Here is a 23,985-nt window from a genome sequence, read left to right as displayed (position 1 = left end):
GCCCTGATAGGCACCGTTGGCTACGTTCCTGTTTCGCATGCAGACTACGCACCCAGAGAAATAAATTTGATAATATCACAAACTGATTTAAAAGTATGTTTCTTAAGAAACCAGGGTACTCTGTTTACAGCTGTGAAAAACTTCAACAAAATATCTTAATTCACTTAAACGTATTTACCACTTAGGGGTGCGGTATTGAAAACAATGAAGGATTTTGTAAGTAGCACGGAATTCCTAACTTAAAATTTTCTTTTTTCAGGTTACTTTATAATTTTTAGAGCGCACAACAAGCCGATTACTGGCTTAGGTGTATGTCCATAGTGGCATAGGGCGTATTAATATCTGCACCCTCTTTTCAACCTAACCTAAACATATTTATGGCAAAATTTCTGCATCAACACAATCCTGTCATCATATTACACGAGTATTAATAGTAATTTGTAGTAAAATTGTTTTTATAGAGTTTAACAGTTGTTAACATGAAAAACCGAAAAGGTCCAACCCATATACGACAGTAACACGAACTAGTACCAAGTTCACACTGGTATATCCGTCAAACTAGAAATGACAGCAAATGGATATTTGTTTTATTGACAGCTAATTATAGAGTTTACAAGCCACTACAAGGATTTGCTTCTGGTGTGATTACGTCATAGTTGGGAAGAAAATTACAACCGGCTATTGTTGGCGAATTCAAACACCTCATAGTGAACAAAATGTTTGTGTATCGCGCCTTTAACCATTATAATGGTACTGATAGCGTTGCGAAACCTCATGGATTTGATAAAAAAAACAAAACTGCAACAATACCTGAAATTGGATGGTAAATGCGACATTATGGGCATAAGACCCCAAATTGGTAGATCGCCCAATATGGCAGCTATATACAAATATAGTCCGAAGCAGGTGCCATTAGCAGGCCAAGTTATTGAACGGGTCAAGTCGGACTATATTTGTATATATTTTGGTTCAATATCTCTAGTTTTGAAAGTTGCAACGTGATTATAACTGACGGACGGACTTACAGACGGACAGACACACGTTTCAGCATTTTACAACGATCAAGAACACATATAATTTATAGGATTGGAAATGGATATTTCGATGTGATACTGACGGAATGACTATGTGAATATACCCCCTTTCTTATGGGAATAAAAGTATGGCAATATGGGTGTATTGTAGAATAGGCCAAAATACTGGCATACTACATTCGTGCAGAGTGCAACTCGTTTTTGGCCGAATCAGAGCAGTCAAAATAAAAACCATATATGTTTCTCATTTGTATGAAGAAAAACGTAAAGATGGGCTAAGCCAAACTTTTGATACCCTACAACACATTAGTTAAGGAAAATTGGTTGTCGATATTTAAATTTGCGCAAATTTAATATGAAGAATTTCGACAAAAATCTGTACATATTGTAAATGATATAGAGGAAATCGCTGTCAAAACTTTTGGGAAAATCACTTTCAACGGCCCTAAAAGTGAAAACCGGGAGAAACATATATGGGAGCAGTATCTAAATATGAACCGATTCCGATAAAGTTCACGAGTGATCTGCAGAGTTATAAGAGAATCTTTCGTGCCAAATCTCGTGATGATCGGCAAACAACTCACAAAATTATTAGTCAAAATCTGATCCGATTCCAATGAAAATCCGAAAATCCTTACAGATGAAAGTATTGCATAGTGGGAGAAAATCGAAAAAAAAAAACTGATAAAAAATGTGTCGTGTTAGAATGGGTAAAGATATCTCTTTGAAATTTAAAATGGTTACAGCTCAAGTGAAGTGGTGGCCAGATCATGCTCATTATTTCAGTTACCGAGGTTGTTCGAAAATTAGTTGGGGCTGCCAATTCTTCTTTTGTGGTCCGATTTTCACACATTTTGGCTCAGTATTGCTCAAAAATCCATACAAAAAAGTCCGCTTGAGGTATACAATATCTTCACTGGTTTCCGGGATATTCGTCATTTATTTTTTTTGCAATTTTGACCGAGACCTGCATCGTATTTTGCTATTTACGAAGGCATTTGTAGATCGATTTTCATGTTTATGGATCTATTAAACTACCATTTAAAATAAAAAGACCTTAATATCAGGGAAAATATCTTTCAACAAAGAAAATGTCGAAAAAAGTTGGTTTGTATATTAAGTTCGCTTATCTTTGGTTCGAATCGTTAAAATTAGGACAATAATTTTTTCAGTTTATATATCAACGGGGTAAACCAATCCTCTGTTTTAACTCTGACATATAATTCACCGATTTGCTTTCTAAAAAAATTTTCCTCACATAAATTGAGCTTATAATGTGTAAATTTTTTAATGAAATTCGTGGTGGGAGATCTTTCTTCTTTATCGCCAAATCTTCCGTCATATTGGGCCGATGGTCATGGTAGCTAAAAGTCCTTGCGTACTGTGCTTTAATTCTCTATTAATTGAAAATAAATTTAAAAACTTTAAATTCTTGCAAGTGGCATCCTCGGAGAGAGTAATAAATCCTTATGAGCAAGTAATGAAAATTTAATACGTTTTAAAATATTTGCCATCAGTCTCGTGCTCAGGTATAACGCCCACAATAAACAAACAGACCTGCCCAACAAAACAGCAGCGGTATTGAAAGGACCAAAGGGAAAACGTTTCTCCTTGAAAACCAAAGTAATTAGAGACTCGTACGCCCCGTAACAAAACAGTTGAGCACAATTTTCGTGTTTGCTCATGTTATTGACTCACAAATAAATGACGTCGAGCCAACGACAGAGATGAAAAAGGATATGTTTGAACATCTTGATAGAGCACAAGCATATCCATGGCAATCGCAATGAATCGATATGGTGGCTAGACAGCACCCAAGGCATAGTGATGTCGTCAAGTTCAATGGCTGGCATTTGGCGATTAAGTAGCCAAATGAGTGTAAGGATATGTCTGCAAACTCTTAAAGAGCAAACAAATAAATTACCATCTCTTACTTGCGACACGCATACCCACACACACACACTTTCACCCAAAATTTCTGTTGTGACGCTAAGCCGTAATTATCCGGCTCGAGCTAAATTGTTTCAACTTCGTCTGGTTGTTCAGGTAGACCAGTGTGCTGGCCAGTTATTTTCATGAATGAAAACCCCCGCTGGGCAGTATAACTCTAAAGTAGATATTTTTTGTAACACTCCACGGGAAGCCACAATGCTTGAGACTTACAGGAGCACTGAGATCATGCTGCGAAATGAAGATCAACTGTTTAGGATTTTTGGTGAGACGAGGATGAGATTTGTGGCTGCAGCCAACCCGTTTCACTTGTTGACATTCGGAGGGCTATTCTAGACAAAAGTTACACATAGCTTGGGAATTGGGCGCAATATATTATTTTTGAGCTCATATATCCAATTGCTTCAAATTGGCTCTATTTTGTTTACAATGGAATGTTAAGTACAATACTCTTGAAGAGTGTATAAAATTGATTGCCATTGTTAATCATGTTGACATATTCAAGAGTAGCGAGTCTGGGCATTATGGCGCGGTTAAGGGTTACACTTTAATGTTTGCCTTTCAAAGACCTACATACGTACTCTTTAGAAGTGAAGTACTTAAAGAAACGAATCTTGTAGTTATGCAAGCAACTGGCATCGACTATGATTCTAAATAAATTTAAAAGACGCATGCATTGCATATCCATTGCAATGCTGTACAGTGATTATTTCGTCGGTCCCTTCAATTACGTTGGCAAAATCAAGCAATTAATTCTCCAGTTGTAGAATGTTCTCATTTTTAAATTCAAAGAGCGAGCCATGCCAAAAACCAACCACTCCAACTGTTTAGAAAATGTCCTTTTGACAACACGTCTGTCAAGGCTGGATATGTTTTTCTGTGTATTCCCAATCAAAGATAATTTTTCGATGGGTACCTGCTCGATCTAAAATTGTGAATATATTTTGGGATTTCTTCCAGTAAAATGCCTCTATTTTGGGATCATCTAATTAATTCTAAATATCGTTGGTGAGCTCAAATTGCCTAAAGATGTTTTCACATTTGTGGTTTGAAGTTTTTTTTGCAACGATGGTGTTGGTGTAGAAAAAGGATTGTCCTCAAAAAAGGTGCAAAATCTGATAAAGCAAAATATATAAATGTGGCAAGAATTTATGAGGTGCGCTTGAATAACTTTATTGCGGAATTTGGTTATCCACATTCTATAGCTGACCTTTTGCATCATACGGCATGGCAATGATATAGTTTTAGGTTTCTGTTTCATTGTTGGCACCCATTTTCTGTGTCCACACCGGATGTTGCCAATAAACTATGCGAAATATTTTATAGACAGGTTCATAAATTCAATGAGCCAAGAAAGAATGCATAGGATGATGTGGGATTTCAAATGTGTAACTATTTCTCTTTGGCTTTTGTCAAGTTTTTTTTCCCAAACAGCAGACGCAGTTGTTTTTAAATGTTTTGTCAGTGAAAGATTCCATAAATATGAATTTGAAATCCCACAAAAAAGGCCATTTTGGATAAATGCGTCTGAAAACTGAGTTGTATTTTCAGTAGGATATATCGTATAACACGGTGAGGCATTTGGGAGGAGAGAATGTTCTAAAACACCTAGGCGTTTTGCTGGACAAGATATGAAACGCCAAATCTATTATTTTGGAAGGCGAGAAAAGAGTATCTGTTGCCTTTAAATCTTGAGAGGGGATGCAGGTAAAAAGTGCATGCCATGTATCAGTTGCTCTATACTGCAGTTCTCAGGCCTATAATTATACAGTGAGCGCCAAAATAAAGCACACAAAAGCCATTCTTTTGCAGTTTTTTCAGTTCAAATCCCTTAAATTTACTTTCATCACTGAACTTAACGCTGTTCTAGAAAGAAATTTCTTTTTTTATCCGATTTCGTATAAACAGTATATTTAGAGGCTTTTAAAACGAACGCTTTTACTGTATATGATTCCGTTCAACAAAATATGCTTGATTCGAAGAATGCCTTGACTATGCATTACAAAAATACTGAGAACGACATCACTTTTATCTCTGAATTAGGGTTTAATTTTTCTACATCCCATCGTAGCGCAGAGTTTAGCATGTCCACATATGACGCTGAACACCTGGGTTCGAATCCTGGCGGGAATATCAAAAAAAATGTAGCGGTGGTTTTCTCCTCCTAATGCTGGCAACATTTATGAGATACTAAGCCATGTAAAAATGTTTGTCTAAAGAAATGTCGCACTGCGACACGCCGTTTGGACTTGGCTATAAAAAGGAGACCCCTCATCATTGAGCTTAAACTTGAATCGGACTGCATTTATTGACATGTGAGAAATTTGCCCCTGATCCTTTGTGGAGTGCTCATGGGCAATATTTTCATTTTGCATCTTCATCATCTTCTGAGCCCGGTAGTAATTGATCTTCCCAAGATTTGTTTGATCTTCACGTTGCGCCTGAACCAACTTGAAATAAAAAAGTCTTACACCTGTATAATTATTTGAGATTTTGAAACTTCATAGGCAAGAAAAAAATAAACAAAAACACAAGATCTGTGGAGGGATTGTTAAATATATCCTTTTGAAAATTCGTCCGTACGAAGAAGGTTTATTTATTTTTTTTTTTTTGAAAACGGAAACTCAAATTGAAAGAATTTTAAGAATAAAGCTATCGTAATGATTTTTTCTGCGTTTTGCAGATAAAAGTGTCATTAAATAACAAAAAATATATATTGCCCGATTTTTTTCACAAAATACCCATTTGAGACAAAGATGGTTTCCAAATCGCCATTTTTAGTAATTTGGCTATGGACGCTACAAATATCGTTTGAGACAAAAAATATTTTGCACATGTTTAAAGGACACATGAATTAAAAAAAAAACTAAACCCGAATGGGGGATATCGGCTTTGCATTTTGAGAAATCGGGGGTTTTACCAATTTTGAAAAAAAAATCCTAATTTGAAGTACATACTGCACCCGTTTTTGTTAACATATCTTCTTCGAACTTTTTGGATTTAGAGGATGTAAGCAACATTCTCTAAATCAGAATAGTTCTCAAAGAAATGAGAACTCTAAGTGAAAATCCTTCTGATTATGAGGGACATACACAGCAGATGTCTCGTTTCCTCGACGTCGTCACAGCTTATGCAGAAGTCGTTACTTGCAACCTTCAGTCTGTCAGCAATATGACTGAGACGTCTGTTTTTAGCCACCGACAATAAAGCGGTAGACCTCTTCAAGTCTAGATTAGGCCACATAATTTTGTAATGTTCCGTTTGTTAATATTGTTCTGCGATACCATAAAGTTCGTCTGCCGAAATCACGATAGCCATCGACCAATGATGCTACCAACTTGAAACGTTGGTTCTACGAATTGACTTCTTGAGTTCCCAGAAGTTAAACTTTTTGAGGCAGTATAAGAATCGATTCAAAAATTCTGGCTCATTTGGTTTAGGAATGTCCGTCTTCTATTTGCATATTTTGTGTCCGTTCTTTCTTTTTTGTAATCATTGTACAGGTGGAGTTTGTTATCCAATCACCACGAAATTTTGCACATACGAACAATATGAGTTTTGGTGAAAATCGGTTCAGATTTAGATAAAGCTCTCATATCTATATATTGCACGAATTACTTTTCGAAGGGTCAAGTATATTAAAATTAGTGGTGTTGGCAGTTAGTAAATATGTGTAAATTTTTTTGCAGTAACCCTGGTGTGTACCCAAGGTTCGGTCTGGCCGAGCTAAGCACGTTTTCCTTGTTTGGTCCTATTGAAGAAATCGAATTCCTTCTCATTACTTAACATTCATCATACAAAATAGTTTGTTTGTGTTTTATAACTCACTGTACGGTTTTGTGTTTTGTTTTGGGAATTAGCCGAATGTCTTACCTAAAAAGAAAGAAAAAAGATATATGTTTAGTAGACAATAAGAAAATATTGTCTTGAATGTAACAAAATTAGTACTGTGGAAGAATCAAAAGGATTCGATTTTATTTGAAGTGCGCCTGCATAAACAAACTTATGGTTTAGAACCAAATTTACATTTACCAAGTGCACCCAGAGAAATCTTGATACCAAACGCGCTCATTTCGGTAGCATACCGCATTGACACCGTATGATAACAAAGCAATACCGCATGGTATGTATGAAATATAAAATGATAAGTATCGTTTGGTATTAGCCATGTTACCCAACTGGTATTGGTTTTAATACCAAACTGTTATTGGTTTTAGTACCTGACCCTTATTGGTTTTAGCACCAAACCTTTATTGCTTTAATATCAATATCGTTATCACTTTAATATTCCACCCCCTACACCCAGAGAAAAATTTTTACCAAACATGCTAATTTCAGTACTATACAGCATTGATGGTACAGCAACACCGTATGGTAACAAAGCAATACCGCATGGTATGGATGAAACATAAAATGTTTAGTACCGATTGGTACTAGCGTTATTACCCAATTGGTATTGGTTTTACCCAAAGTGGGTATCAATTCTGTGCTCTACTCTCCTATACCTTTGATTTGAGACCCACATTGATATGGTCGGTAAATATGGCCGATTTAGGAGTGTTTTAGGGCGTGGGGCGGTCCCCCACACACTTAGCCCTGAAAATATATCAGCATCGTGCTCTATTCTCATATATCTCAAGTACTTTTCATTTTAACCCAATATTGCCATTGGCCTCGAAATCAAATTCAGTTTTTAATCTCAAGTACCTTTCATTTAAACCACTCATTGTAAAAGTCAGCAAATATGTCCGGTTTGGGGTATAGGCCCTAATAACCATCAATATCGAGCTCCATTGTCTTGAAGACCCAAATTGTCTTGGTGAGCAAATACGTCCTATTTGTGGGTTGTTATTGTGGTGGGACGTCCCCTAGACAGTTGATCTCGAATATTGATATCAGATTCATGGTTTACTCCCAAATACCTTTCATTTGGGCCCCATATTTCCATTGTAGGCAAAAATTACCGGTTTGGGGCGTGTTTTGGAGGATGGGGTGGCCACTCAGTGACTTGACCCTGAAAATATATATCATATTCGTGTTCTTCTCTAAAATACCTCTTATTTGAGCCCCATATTGCAATGGTCAGCAAATACTCCCTATATGGGTATTATTATGGGGGTGCGGTGGCCCCAAAGACACGTTTACCCGAATATTGATATATGATTAGGGCTTTACTCCCAAAGACCTTTTTGTTTGAGCGCCAAATTTCTATGGTAGTAAATTTTTTCTTTTTGGGGAGGGGCGGCTCCTTAAACACTTGGCCCCACATTTGCATATCAGATTCGTATTCCACACTCAAATACTTTTCATTTAAGCCCCATATTGACATGGTCAGTAAATAAGTCCTGTTTGGGTGGTGTTTTGAGAAAGGGTGGACCCACAGGAGCTTGGTCCAACATTTGGATATCAGATTCGTACTCGCAAATACCTTTCATTTTTGTCCCATATTGCCATGGTCGGTAAATATGTGTGATTTTGGTGTGTTTTGGGAGTTGGGGTGGTCCTCCAAACATTTGGTCCGACAATTGGATATCAGATACGTTTTCTTATCTCAATTAACTTTCATTTGAGTCATTGTCGTGATTGGTCTATATATATATTTGGTAGGTTTTAGGGGTGGGGCGGCCACCTTAGGTACCCCATCCGAAATTTGGATACCAAGTTTTTGTTCTTAGTTTACTATGACAGAGTACACAAAATTTCGCTAAAATCGCACCACCCAACTCCGACATCTGGCGTTTCTGAAAATAAGGGTAAGGGCGAGGGTCCGCCCCCCTTCAAATATCAAAAAATGTAGTGGCCTTTTTTCACCACGGGATTATTATGCACTGTCTGTGAAGATTTTAAGAAAATCGGGTCAGCCGCTTTTGAGTCGATAAGGAACACACAAAGAATCAAACAAACCGACAAAAAAACACAAATTGATTTTTATAAAAAAGAAGAAGAAGAAGAAGATTAAAAGAACGGTTATGAACATTTCGAATTTCAACTTTAAATTTCTATGTTTGGTAGGAAATGAATTAAGATTTTTATTAAAGTTATGACTAAGATAAACTTAAATTTATATATTTTATTTAGATATCTTGAGTCTCACTGGTAATGGCAATTTCTGACAGAATATTAAATCCATACTGCGGTTAGATGAATTCGTGTCTTTGTTACAAAGTTTCATTGTCACAACTATTTTTTATGGAACAATATGTGCACGGCAGTAATACTCATACCACGGTTGTAAAGCTTTTTAATCAATATTTTATTTTCAAATAGAGATTGCTTCCTTCAAGTTAACAATACCATATGCTCGGTTATTGTTTTACATCAGCTTTGTGTATGGATTTCAATGCAATTTTACATGCGGATGCTTTGCATTTACCCTGCCTGCTCTACTACGCCAATGTGGCACATGTCTTATAAATTAAATTTTGACACAAAATTACCCGACATGACCACAAATGGTAATGCATTTACACACAGACACAGTTATTGGTGGTGTGGAAGACATGTTTGTAGGCAACTAATTCATCCTTTAAGTATTTGTACTGCTCCTTGTAGAGCAAAACAGCTGAAACTTGTGTAGCATTCATGTCTTACAGGCAAAACCGTTACAAGGTAATGCTGCACGAGTAGTTGCCAAACCAAAGTTTTCGTAGAAACAAATCTTACAAATTGATGGAGGCGTCGGAGTCATGTGTGACATTGCCGACTGGTGTGAGATAGTGCTGGCAATGCAGTAGAAATGATTTATTCACCAGGGAAAATCTCTTAAAACATGTAACAATTGGTTGGCTTCTTTGCCAGGTACGAAGAACGAAGTTGGCATGTTTTGTTCCAACTTCCAGTAAAGCTGCTGCTTTTGCCTCCTGGCCAAATGGAGTGAAGCCTCATCTAGGCTGGGCATCACTTGTCAAGGGAGTGTGGGTGGACGAATGAATGGGCGGTTGGCTGGTGTGAAACCCGAACGCAATGAGCTGAAACATACACATGATTACTGCTCACCCGTTGCATGCCCCATTCACATACTCACAGTGTCTACTGCACAGTCGGTTCTTTGTTGCAATCAAACCGCATGTTTTATGCATTGGTACTGATGTACTCGTCCCATAGTTGTACTTGATATTATGGCTTGTCGCCTCGCTCGTCTCATCATCGGTGGTGTATTTTACAATGGACTGGAAAAAGTCGCATGTTGTATTCACATTGAACACATGAGTGCTGACATAAATATCTTGAGGCATGATTTACGATCGCCATAAACCAGACCAAAATGCAGCCACAGAACGAACGAATTGTTCATTCCAACCCCTGCCTGCAGGTATGGCCACAACCTGAATGAGCGTTTGGAGAGATTACAAGTTGGAATGGTGTAGCAGATTCTAGTTAAGCACGGTTTTTGGTAGATACCTTGGTGATTTGTAATTTTCGCCTTGTTTTCGCTGAGTTGCATGTGTCATGGAAAATGACTGACTGGTAAAACCAGCGTGGAAGCTTATCCAGTGAATCCCGTTGCATGTTTAATTCGGGCGGGAAAAGAGAGAAGTTTTTTATATACTCATTACAATAGAGAAATTATTATTAGCACACACACACACTCACTCACACTCTTACAATTTCCTATGCCATTCTAGACAAATGAACAAGGTGTGTGCCTAAATGATAGCGCACTATTTACCTTGAAGTGTGTTTGTTGTTGGAGGCGGTTGGCTAAAGTGTCACTGCCCGCTTTCCGGCCTCATAAACAACAGACACTAGTAGTGCTTTAAATCCCTTTGGCGCTCGCACTCGCTCCTACATAGGCCAACAAAACAATCAGTTGGGCCGACCGCCGCTTGCTGGCGTTCGCCACCATAGAATCAGCCTGGCGGAATCCCCGCTGGGATTATGCACTTAATGAGCGCTTTGGCGCTTATGAAAAAGTCAGTCTGCCACAATGTTGTTATCACAGTTTTGTGATGTTACTGTTGGTGTCGTTTTTCCGGATGCCTGCCTGCTGTTGTTGCTGCTGCCACAACAGCCGCTTAATGAGTGTTGGCGGCGCTTGAAATGATGTTGCACGCGATATGCGGGCGTGGCGTAGCGTAGCATGGCATTAAATTACACACTCACAAATGGCTAAAACAACAACAAGTCAAATCATATAAGGCTTAAAATGTATACTGCCATTTGAACAACAACAATTGCAATACACAAACGAGAGTATGCTATTTTATGTATGAAAATTATATACCTACATGTGACCAAATGCATATCCTTAGCTACACTGCAAAAACATGACAATTATTCCCAATGCGAGGTGGAGAAGTGGAAAACTTCAAGTTTCTATGGTTCTTCCTAATATCTAACTACAGTGAAGGCTAATAAACCCAGACATCGCGGGTGGTCTATTTGGAAAAACGAGAAATATGGATGTACCAGAGATTTATTGGCTGCACTCGCACAGTTTGCTTCTATTCACTGGAAGACGAATCCCCACTGAAATCGATACACGGGTAAGCGTCGTCATACTACTCGCAAAGAAGTTGGTAAACTATTTGGGTATAAGCTTAAGCTTAAATACAAAACAAAGCTTTAAACGTCGGTGTTTTGTGCGAAGCAGTTGACGGTATGTATCTAGCGGAGCGGCAGAACTAGAGCCCGGGGGTAGGTAAGAAAGGACTCCAAAGAACCAATAGCTGGTGTGGTGAATCGGGCCATAGCATGTTGTCTGCTACTGCATCCTTGATTGTTGTAGTGGCTGTGCCAAACTCCACAAGCCGATAGGCGACTCGTCTGCTGAGGCTTCTGACTAAGACACCTGATTTCGTTATTTAAGGCAAGACCGCTCCAATTTGATCTTGACATGACTGCTATTTACCCAGACCATCGGCCTCCTCTGGCGAAACCATACGCCCCTCGCGTTCAACTTTGTTGAGAGTAAAAACTCCCATAATTGATGATAGTTAGCCAGGCAACTCGTGAACTCCTTTCTCTAATTCGACAACAGTACAGCAGTCATCTAAAATTCAGGGGTCACCAGGCGAATTTTCCGATCTCAAGAGCACTAAGGCAAACAATAATATTGTCGTTCCCATAACCTTTGCGAATTTGGATAATGACAGCTTGTTATGGCGAATATTAACAAGGGAGAAAAAAGGGGCTACATACCTAGGAACATGGTATAACATATTAAGATAGGATATGGGCTTAGCCAGAAGCATTGCAAGCGCTACCAATGCATCCAGAAAAAATCACAGTTTGATGCGGTTTATGGGTTGGTGGCATCATTGGACCGTACTTCTTCAAAGATGATGCGAATCGTAATGTAACTGTGAATGGTGAGCGCAACCGTGAGATGATATCCAATTTTTTTGCCCAAAATGCAAGAGCTTGACTTGCATGACATGTGGTTTCAACAAGACAGTGCCTCATGCCACACTGCACGCCTAACAATGGACTTATTGAGAGGCGAGTTTGGCGATAATTTTATTTTCGGGACCGGTCAATTGGCGCCTAGATCGTGCGATTTAACGGCTTTAGACTATTTTTTGGGGCTATATTTAAGCTTATGTCTATACAGACAAACCCGCGAGAAAATTGCGAAACGGATATATCCAAATCGAATCAGAAAGTGATTCTGAGTCGATCGGTATACTTATCATTGGGTTTACCTCTCTTCCTTCTGGGTGTTGCAAACAAATGCACTAAGTTATAATACCCTGTACCACAGTGGTGGTGTAGGGTATAAAAAGTGTTTGAATGGTTGAGATGCAATGACTTAAGCATGATTACCTAAAAATCATCTCAGACAGCTATCATATCTCTGGAGAAGGTATTTTTGAATTTAAAACCCATCCTTGACTGTCGAAAATCTCTCAACGATATGGCTGAACAGTTTAAAATACACCAGTTCTGAGTGTTGGTGTCGAGCAGACAAGCTTGCATGGCTAGAAACTACCATACAGATTCGAAATGAACTGGAATCTGTGGGTATGCCTTTGGCGTATGCTATTTCTTCCAGATAAGTCCTGAACGGCAACAAATGCGCATGAATTGGGAGCTCTAAAGATTTCAAAATTAACTAAATACTTAATTTCCCAAGAACATTTCACTTAGGAGCAGGACATACTTCTCTCATATCAATGAGTGCAGTCCGAATAAAGGTTTTAAGCTCACTGATAAGGGGCCTCATTTTTTATGACGGGTCTGAACAGCGTGCCGCTTGTACCACTTGGTACAAAAGTTTTAACATGGTAAGGAAAAAGGTTAGGTTAAGTTTAAGTGGCAGTATGCCATCAGACTCACTTAGACGTTTTCGTCCATTGTGATACTACAGAAATAGAAGAAGGAAGATGCCTTCTAGTTCCTACCGTTGAACCATCCAGATCGTTTTAAAAAGCCCCACAGGTTGCGAATATTCACATTCGCTAAATAAGACAGGTACCTCAAAGAAATGAGAACCTAAGGTATAACCCTTCTGACTGCTAGTGCGGAACACACATACACAGAAGGTGTTTTATAGTCTCTTCTTCTTCGATGTCCTCACAGCTTCTGCAAAAGTCGTTGCTGGCAACCTTCAGTCTGTCCGATTTCCGACACAATGACTGAGATATCTGTTCTAGCCAATGACAGCAAAGCAGTAGACCTCTTCAAGTCTAGATAAGGCCACATAGTTTTGGAATGCTCATAGCCCCCTCTTTGTGACCATCTATCATTCGTTGCCTTTCGGGCCTGATCCTGAAAACTTAGTTTAGCTAAGGGGATAACCACCGCTTAAAATATTTCTGATGTTCATTATTATATGGCCTAAAATACTCTTGAAGACGTCTATCGCTTTGCTCTCGTTGGGTAGATCAGAAGTCTCACTTACACTGTCCGACATGACAGATTCAAGACTGATTTGAAAAAATGCTGATGGACTGATGGTTGTTAGTAACCTTTTTTTGCAGAAGCTGTAAGGACGTCGAAGAATAAAAAACTATAGAATATTTGCTGTTTGCGAGTCCTGCAATGGCAAGAAAAGAGATTTCACTTTAGGTTCATATTCCTTTGAACTTATGACAGTTATTAGGCTTTTTAAAGCGATCTTACTGGTTTAACAGCAGGTCTCCGGGGTATAACACTGGACTTACATGTCTTAGCGCAGTAAGCCACTAAAACCTAACTCAACCTGCCGGCGGTACAGACAGCGGCTGGATGGTGGAGAAAAGTTTTTACATGGTGTAGTACCTCACAAATGTTGGCAGCATTAGGAAAGGATAACCGCCGCTGAAAATTTTTCTGATGAACTCGCCAAGATTCGAACCCAGGCGTTCAGCGTCATAGGCGGACATGCTAACCTCTAAGATTTACATCCTAATAAAGGATGTAATATAATGCAAGTGTCACATTTTATCGAATCACTACAACTGTTAAAAATCTCCTTGATTTCTCTGAGTGTATCATATGAATGTTTGCGATTGCAAAATTCTTTTTTCCATAGTTCTAGCTGCAGCAAACAAGCTGCTCCTTTATTCCACTGGGCTTCTGTGTGTGAGTGTATTTGCTGGCGATTTGCTGTTGCCATTTTTCATTTAATGGTTTCACATGCATGGGTGTGAGACTTTTGGAGGAACGCTTTTGGCGGTTTATGTTATTTTGGTTGCGGTCGATTTACTCATGCATGTGTGCCCTGCCAAATGCTGCGCTTTTTTCAGGTCTTTACATTATGGTCTGGTTCTTTAAATTGAAATTTAATATTTTTTTCGTTTATTCATGTGCGGTTTGTTGGTTTGGCCCCTCACGATGCCTGGGCCATATAGTAAATATCTGTTGGTTAATATATTATTATTAGTATAGGTATGGAAGTGGGTATGGTTGTGTTTGGGTGTTTTTTCTGTGCGATTATTGTATTGTAAATTAATGCCAATGAATGAGCATTAAGCCCCAAACGGTAGCATAACATGTGGCAACTGCTGACACTTTAATTTGCCACTCAAATTCGGAGTTGCTGCGATATGGGGAACCACAGTCATGCTGCATTGTTTCGGCCGATAAGAGGAGATTTATGAGCGATACACCCAGTATCCGTCTGCCTTACGAAGCTGATTAACGAATTCAATTCATTGCAATATAGCGGTATGTTAAAAAACCCAATTATTTTTTAAATAATCAATAATCATTTATTTACTTGTGATATTATCGAAAATGTTCTAAGTAGCTAATGAAAGATAATGATTAATGAAAGGGCAAAGTGCCAGTTATTGGCACGATATCGTTATCTATCCCATGATAGAGGATATCTTTGTACACCCACGGGAATTTGTTTGAAAACACAGACAGAAACAACCGAAAATCTGCTGAAATAGTGTAACTTACAAGCCTAATTTCAGCCAAATCGATTCAAATTATGTTTATCATTCTCCCTAGTTCCTATACCTTTGACTAACTGCGACAAGCTGAATTTAATTTTAGCGCGAAACGAAGCAAGGCAAATAACTACCATCCAACTTTATTTAGCTCAACTATGGCAGTTCTAAATCTTAACTGAGCCAAAAAAAATTTAACTAATTCCTCATTAGTAACTATTTTATTGGTATTTTTTGTTTGTTTGTGCCTCTTCCTCGTCGCGACAGACAACGAATGCGGTGCGATGAAGACGACAACAGCAAATCGGCCAAATAAACTTCAAGTTTGTTTTTCTGTATGTGTTTGTTTGTATGTGTGTATGTCAGTAAACATTTTTAATGTATTTTTCATGTAAATTGTTTTCGCAACAAAACGCTTGTTATTATAGTCAAACTCTCCCGAAGCCGCACACTCACACACATATGCAGCATTGCACAAATAACAGTAAAGTTTTAAAGTCAGAAGAGTGGTCCAACGGTTCCCCTCATATGCGAAGGCACTATCTTTCTCTTTTACTACTCATTCGCCCAAAGATCCTCTCACCGCGAACGCCCAAATACGCTAGCGGGTATGTTCAGTCGCACTTACACACAGCTGTAAAAAGTTTTTTCTGCCAATTGATGTAGGAAAGTTATGTTTGAGAGCTTGCTGCTAGCAGCCTTTTGTTGTAATTATAATTGGCTATAATATATTTATTAATTTCATATGCTTGGCTTATAATTGTTTAGTTTATATGTTTGAAAACAAATTACATATGACTTTTAATTGCAGATTTTGCTATGAATCAAACACAAATTAGCGATTTCTCAGTAATAAGAAGTATTTCAAGTATCATTTTTAAATGAATTGCTGCAATTTACCTTATTTCCCACTTACTTAGTATGGTTTCATACAGATAACTAGCAGGTTTAGTTGTCTGCAGCATGTTTGAATTCTTCCCTAGAAAAACAGCATGTGATAGAAAAAATGGTTGCGGTGAAGCCGCAATTTCACAGAAATGTGGAATGGGTAGAGAAGAACATCGATGATATGAAATGACAGAGAATACTAAACGCTTTTCACTTTCACAGATGACTTTTGGACACGTAACCAACCAGTCTGTAGGTATACACATATAGGTCAGTAGAGGACACCTTAAAGAGGTGTACTGTCAAAACTACTTTAGAATAAAACAAGATTCGGACCATAACTGAATCAAATGTTGGAGACTATAGTAAAATATGACAATATGAGTAAGAATTGCGTCCAAGAAGTGAAATTGGGCTCGGTTTATATGAAATAGGCAGATCGGTTTATATGGGAGCTGTATCAGGCTATAGACCGCTTAGGACCTTATTTGACACGTATGTTGAAGGTCATGGGAGAAGCGGTTGCATAAAATTTTTACCCAAATAGGATAGTACTCTGGAGGCTCAAGAGGTCAAGATCCTAGATCGGTTTATATGGCACCTATATCAGGTTATGGATCGATTTGAACTATATTTGGCACAGTTGTTAGAAGTCATAACAAATACGTCATGCGAAATTTCAACCAAATCGGATTAGAATTGCGCCCTCTAGTGGCTCAAGAATTCAAGATTCAATATCTGTTTATATGGCGGCTATATCAGATTATGGACCGATTTTGGAAGTCAAAATTTAACTCGTCGTGCAAAATTTTAGCCAAATCGGATAGGAATTGTACCCTCTAGACGCTCCCGAAGTCAAGGCCCCATATAGGTTTATATGACAGCTATATCACAGGTTATGGACCGTTTTCAACAATACTTAACACAGTTGTTGGAAGTAATACCAAAACAAGACATGCAAAATTTCAATCAAATCGGAAGAGAATTGCGGCCACTAGAGGCTCAAGAAGTCAAGAGTTCCGTTTATATGGCAGCAATACCAAAACATGCACCGATTTGAACCATTCTTGGTACTGTTGTTGGATATCATAACAAAACACGTCGTGCAAAATTTCATTTCAATCGGATAAGAATTAAGACCTCTAGAGGCTCAAGAAGTCAAGACCCAAGATCGGTTTTTAGGGCAGCTTTATCAAAACATGGACCGATATGGCCCATTTACAATGCCAACCGATGTACACTAATAAGAAGTATTTGTGCAATATTTCAAGCGGCTAGCTTTACTCCTTCGAAAGTTGGCGTTCTTCTAGATCGACATAAAGGGTGATTTTTTTGAGGTTAGGATTTTCATGCATTAGTATTTGACAGATCACGTGGGATTTCAGACATGGTGTCAAAGAGAAAGATGCTCAGTATGCTTTGACATTTCATCATGAATAGACTTACTAACGAGCAACGCTTGCAAATCATTGAATTTTATTACCAAAATCAGTGTTCGGTTCGAAATGTGTTCATTCACCGTAACGTTGCGTCCAACAGCATCTTTGAAAAAATACGGTCCAATGATTCCACCAGCGTACAAACCACACCAAACAGTGCATTTTTCGGGATGCATGGGCAGTTCTTGAACGGCTCTGTCAAATACAAATGCATGAAAATCCTAACCTCAAAAAAATCACCCTTTAAAATGACACGACGATGAAGAATATATATACTTTATGGGGTCTCAAACTAATATTTCGAGTAGTTACAAACAGAATGACGAAATTAGTATACCCCCATCCTATGGTGGAGGGTATAAAAATATGATGGTAGCTATTCTTTTTAGCAGCAGGTACGAATTACACACGATGCACAGTGAGATAGAATAGAATAAATCTAAAAAAATTCAGCCATTTAAGAATGGGTGGAGAAATTTGAAATTTCACCTCGATATTTCGAAAGTTTGTTTAGGATATCAAATTTTCATTGGCGGTCGGATTTCCAAAATTGTTTTTCTGAATACTGTTCAAAAATCCGATTGGTCCGCTCAGACCAATTTTGGCTTTTATGGCTTCCCCACAACTCATTAAGCATTTTTATGAAAAGGTAACTTAGTAAAGCAAAAAAGAAAATTTACAAAATTTTGAATTATTTTGGACATTATATGCTAATGATATTAATAGCTACGGGTTTGAGGGGACACGGTCTGGCCAGACCACAACATACATTTAGCAAATTCTGGTACTGTCAACAGATCTAAAACATTTATTAAAATTTATTAGCTAAAGACAAAGTTGACTTCATTTGAAAATATAAAAGTTATTCGTTAAATATTTAATTTATTTATTTATTTTTTTTTTATACCAACCCACCAAATAACAAACAAATTTTGCCCACGAACATTCCACTAAGGAACAGGGGCAAACTTCTCACATATCAATGAGTGCAGTCCGATTCAAGTTTTAAGCTCAATGATAAGAGGCCTCCTGTTTATAGCCGAGTCCGAACGGCGTGCCGTAGTACGACACCTGTTTCCACCATAGGATGGTGGAAATTACGTTAGCGGTCGAACAAATAAAGATATCCGCATGAAATTTTGCACAGCGACTTCTTGTTGATGCAGATTGTTGGGGCTTACCTGATTGATCCATATTTGGGATTTATCGTTTCAGATTAAGATATAACACCATATAAACCGAACTCCCAATTTGACTTCTTGAGCCTCTAGAAGCCGCCGTTGTTGTCCGATTTGGCTGAAATTTTGGACGGAATGGTCTATTGGGACTTCAACGATAACCGTTCCAAATGGGTCATTAACCCGATTTGGATACAATTTTGCACGCAGTGTATAGCTATTATTTTCAACATTCATGATAAATATTTTCTAAATTGGTCTATAAGCTGATATAGATTCCATATCCCGATTAGTCTTCTACGGTCCTAGAAGTTTTATTTTTGGCCTTATTTCCATCAAAAAATCAGCGACAATTTCTAAAAGAACAGCATTTTATGTTCTTCCAAACATATAAAGCTTGTTTTGTTCTATATCTTGGGAATGAATGAATTGCATTTTTGGTAGTTACAAATCGACATATCCATGATTGAGTGTTGAGTTAGGAGGTGCTTTAAAATGGTTTTCGCGGAATTTTTGGTCGATTTCCCTCTTAAAGTTTATATGGTAAAATTTTCTATGACGACTTCAAGTTGCGTTTTTCGTATTAGTTTGTTCCAAATTATGTAGAAAAACGTTGCATTTAAAATCATAACATTTGGTGCAATTTCAAAGCACATACAGATCCCAAAAACTAAATTTTTTCATTATTTCATTAGAAGTTAAAATTTTTCTCAGTACATATCATATGGGAAACAAAAAAATTGGTGTAAGCGCCAGAGGCCAGCGGAATGAGAGTCCCATATAATTTTGTAATTTTGTGAGGCTAACTCTTTTGTCTTATATTGTGTTAAGATTTTGCTGTGGACAATATCTCTTCTGGTTTCGGTGATATAAGACTTTTATTTTTTTTGGAATTTTGGGCGAGACAGGTTTCATGTCTTGCGATTTACGAAGGCATTCTGATTTGACTTTCCTTTTTATGTAAAAATATATTTTTTTTAATTTTTTTTATCTTGATATAGCACTCATATAGATCGATCTGCCGATTTAAGGTCTTAAGCCCATTAAAGCCACATTTATTATCCGATTTTGCAGATATTTTGGACAGTGAAATGCGCTAGGCCTTTCGGCAACCTTGTTCAATACGGTCTAGATGTAGATGTAGCTGCCATAGAGACAGACTTTTCGACTTAAGGTCTAGGGCACATAAAAGGCGCGTTTATTGTCTAATTTCGCTGAAATTTGGAACACTAAGTTATGTTGGGCTTCTTTTTATCCTTGTTTAATTTGACCTATATCGGTCCAAATTTGAATGTAGCTGTTATTTATACCGATCTCTCGATTTAAGGTTTTAGGCCCATAAAAGGTGAATTTATTAACCGATTTCGCTGAAATTTAGCACAATGTGATATGAAAGGTCCTTCCACATGATCAATCCGATCCGCCGATTTATGTTCTTGGGACAACAAAAGCGTTTATTGCTCGATTTCGCTGAAATTTGGCATAGTGGGGTGTATCAGACTCTTCGAAATTAATGTTTAAATGGTTCAGATTGGTCTATATTATGATATAGCTGTCATATACATATACCAATCTTCCGATTTAAGTTCTTACGCAATTAAATGGTGCTTTTTTAACCAATGAATTTGGTACAATGCGTTCTGTTAGACCCTTACATAGCCTTCCTAAAAATGGTGGAGATCGGACTGTATTTAGATATAGGTGCTATGGTTTAATAAATGATGCATTTTTCACCGTATTGAGACGAAAGGTAGTATATATATATATATATCTGAGGTAGTGGGTATCGAAAATTCGTCCCGGCCGAACTTGATGCCTTTTAAGTTGACCTTTTGTAAAGAGATCATATTGTGAATGCGTTTTAAATAAAACTCTAACAACATATCTCAAATCTGAACTTAAAAGGGTACTTCAAAAATGGAAATTTTTATCAAAAATTTGGAAAAACTCCTCGAGTTATCAAAACGCAAGCCCAGATCCCCGATCTAAATGCATGCAAAAATATTTTACACTAAATAAAATGTGTAACTTCTGCAGCCAATTTACTAAAACCGACGTGGAAACCATCTTTACCCGAAATGGGTATTTTGGGTGTTTTTATAAAAAAAAATCGGATAGGGTTAATTTTCGTCTTTTAAGCACATTTTTATCTGCAAAATTAAAATAGTCAACTTGAATTTTAGTTTTCAATAATTTGTCATATAGCCATTCACCATAGCCATATATTGCCATTCTCAAACGACAGATTTTTTCCTAGTTTTTTCGATTCTATCCCAATATGTGGCGCTCCAATACTCTAACTACCATAATCGCATAAGTTAATTCTACAGTTAATGCCATTAAATAGTGTGGCTAGGCAATTTTCTGCAACAACTGCCTTGAGGATAACGGAGTTCTCTCTTTGGTCTATCTGCGACTAAGGGCAGTTTGTTGTCCTGAATACAATTCGCGTTATCCCAAGTAGTATGCAACTATTTGATAAGAAACACTGTACCACAATTCTTGATAGAACCGATTGGAACTACGATATCCCCGGTAATAGAAATTTAATATACTTCTATACGGATGGTTTCAAATGAGACGACCAGGTGAGCTTTGTGGTGTACACTAAAGAACTAGAAATGAGAAGGTTATCTGACCACTGTAGTGTGTTAATTTCTCTTTGGAGTTGAGCTTCATTATCGAAAATTTTATACAATGGAAAAATGAAAGCCACAGGAGATACATCACATCAACTATGATTTGACGCGTTTCGACTCCTTGGTAAGGTTGAGGATCATAATCATCAGAACGAGGTACGAGGGCTTCAAAGGTCGTTCATTGATAGGTTGTATGTATCTCTCAGAAATTGCGTAATAAGCATACAACACGCAGAACTAATTCCGACACTTTGTCCTACTGGCTGTGTCACTACCAATGCATGTATGTTTGTTCATTGCAGCGTGGATTTCTTTTCCACATACCTACAAACTGTAATGTGCATCACATGGAGATCCTTGCAATTTAAATGTGGTGGAATGGCTTAGATATAACGTCGTAACGTAACGATTGCCATAAATATCTACTCAGACAGCCAGGCAACCATTTAATCTCTGGGGAATGTATTTGTGAAATCAAAATCCGTCCTCGATACTAGCAGATATCTTTGTGAGGGCTGAACAGTTCAAAATGCACCCGGATGATTCCGAACTGTACTCGTATGATCAAGCAGAATTTGGGATTTTTCTCTTTAGAACTGGTACTGTGAACATAGAGAATATTTACCGATCTCTGTGAATCAAGTGAAGATCTTTACAGTTGAAAATTGGTCAAATGGCATAGCATAAATATCTTCTCAATCAGCCATTAAGTCTCTGGAGAACGACTTCTGATTAACGCAGATCTATAAACAAGCCATATCGAATATTTTGAAATTCATCTGTTCGGTGCCGGGCTGCAGAGATATTTCTGGAAATTCTAGAGCAGACGTGCTTGCAAAACTAGGAACTACCTTACACATTCCAGTAGAACTGGATTCTTTGAAATAGATCCGTGGAGAGCGCATAGATGGCTGTATATGCCCCAAGATTATGTGGACCAATCTTAATATATCGATCATCAATTTATGTGTAGATCGTCTTCTCAAGCTATGCCCATACTTGTCCGTCCGCCTAATGCTTCTAACTGGTGTAGGTGAGAATGGACCAAAGTAGTTTGCTTCCATAGAGAACGAGCCCTAATTTTTACCCGAGTGGGTTAAAATTATATTACTCGTATATATGGAATGCATTTTTATGATCTGTGTTACACTTCTATACTGGGATATGTTTAAATGGAATCGAAAAATTACACAAGGGTTGTTTCAGTTTGGAATGGTGAGATCAATCTTTGGCAGAAGATTTGGTCTACTCTCAGTATTGTCTGTCTATCTGAAGGAATTTTGCCCGGTGTTTAGTTTTGTGAATATGAAGTAATAACTGCCTGCTTAAGTCGATATTAATTAATTAACCTGTACGAAAAATCAGTAGACATTGTTTGCTATTTCATTAGGAGCAATTTTTCTATGAGTGTACACTTTCTTACACTTTTAAATTATATTTTGTTAAAAAAAAGAACAAATGAAATCCACTATATCTATCTTGTATTTTGTGGCCCGCATGTAAGCCATATGGTACACCAATTGATTGTCATCAAATTTGCAAAAATAAGTCTATAGGTATGGTGGTGTGGCAATCGACTTTGCAGTTGAGTCCCAAAGCATTTGCATTTCATATTAAAATTTCCTATTTATTTAGATAAAATCTTAAAATTTAACATCTATTTGGCATTTTTGGCAATGCCAACAATAACAATGCCTACTGCAACAACAAGAAACCCCATACAGCTGTAATTGCTGCATGTTTATGTGATTACAATGAAATTAGAATTTATAATAAATTTTAATTAAGTTTCTAATAAATAATGATAATGCATTTTTCGATAATAGCAAAATCATTATAAATTATGTACATACAACACTTATGTACAGGCGCACATAGACAAATCATATTTCCTTATTCATGTTGGGCAACAAACTTTATAACCACATATTTATGGTCGAAATGAGATTGTAGTTTTCTAATTTATATGCTAATATTTATGAAATTTATGATTAAAATTACTCATGGAAAATGGAAAACTGTTGGGAGACATTTTAAGGAAATACATGTGAGTCTATATTGAATGTGTTTGGTTCAAAATAGATTTGTGTAAGACTATTGCAGTTTTTGTTTTGAAAGTTCATAACTCATGTTCTCGAAGTTCTCGAGTACCAAAACTGAATTCTGAATTATCTATCCAGTAATATTGTTTTTTTTTTAATACTCAATGCTTTGGTATTTTTTCGTAGAAAATGTTTACTTTTTATACACACCACTATAGGTATACTAATGTAGTCGTTCCGTTATTAGTTCCTCGAAATATTGATCTGAGACCCAATAAAGCATATATATTGTTGATCGTCTTGACATTCTGAATCGATTTTGCCATTTCCGTCTGTCTGTCTCTCTGTTTATCTGTCGAAAGCACTTGTAAATTGGAAGTAGTAAAGGCGCTTGAAATTTTGCATATATACTTCCTATTATATATAGAATTAATTTAAAGAAGTGAAAACTTAATATATAACAAGTAAAAGCGTGCTAAGTTCGGCCGGGCCGAA

At 37.4% G+C, this 23,985-nt stretch overlaps 1 protein-coding gene and 1 long non-coding RNA gene across 2 annotated transcripts in view; both read right to left on the bottom strand.

Moving 5' to 3' along the window:
* Window positions 1-23,985, bottom strand: part of LOC106089165 (insulin gene enhancer protein isl-1) — a 108,308-nt gene that overhangs the window by 64,436 nt on the left and 19,887 nt on the right. The window lies entirely within an intron of this gene.
* LOC106089166 (uncharacterized) lies at window positions 9,366-10,860 on the bottom strand. The gene is made up of 3 exons (XR_001221566.1): window positions 10,654-10,860; window positions 10,009-10,469; window positions 9,366-9,952 (listed from the first exon to the last, which is right to left on the bottom strand). It is a non-coding gene; the product is annotated as an uncharacterized LOC106089166 (long non-coding RNA).

This window comes from Stomoxys calcitrans, chromosome 3 (assembly GCF_963082655.1).
Source record: "Stomoxys calcitrans chromosome 3, idStoCalc2.1, whole genome shotgun sequence".
NCBI classification, from domain to species: domain Eukaryota; kingdom Metazoa; phylum Arthropoda; class Insecta; order Diptera; family Muscidae; genus Stomoxys; species Stomoxys calcitrans.
This window is presented reverse-complemented; position numbering and strand designations above follow the sequence as displayed.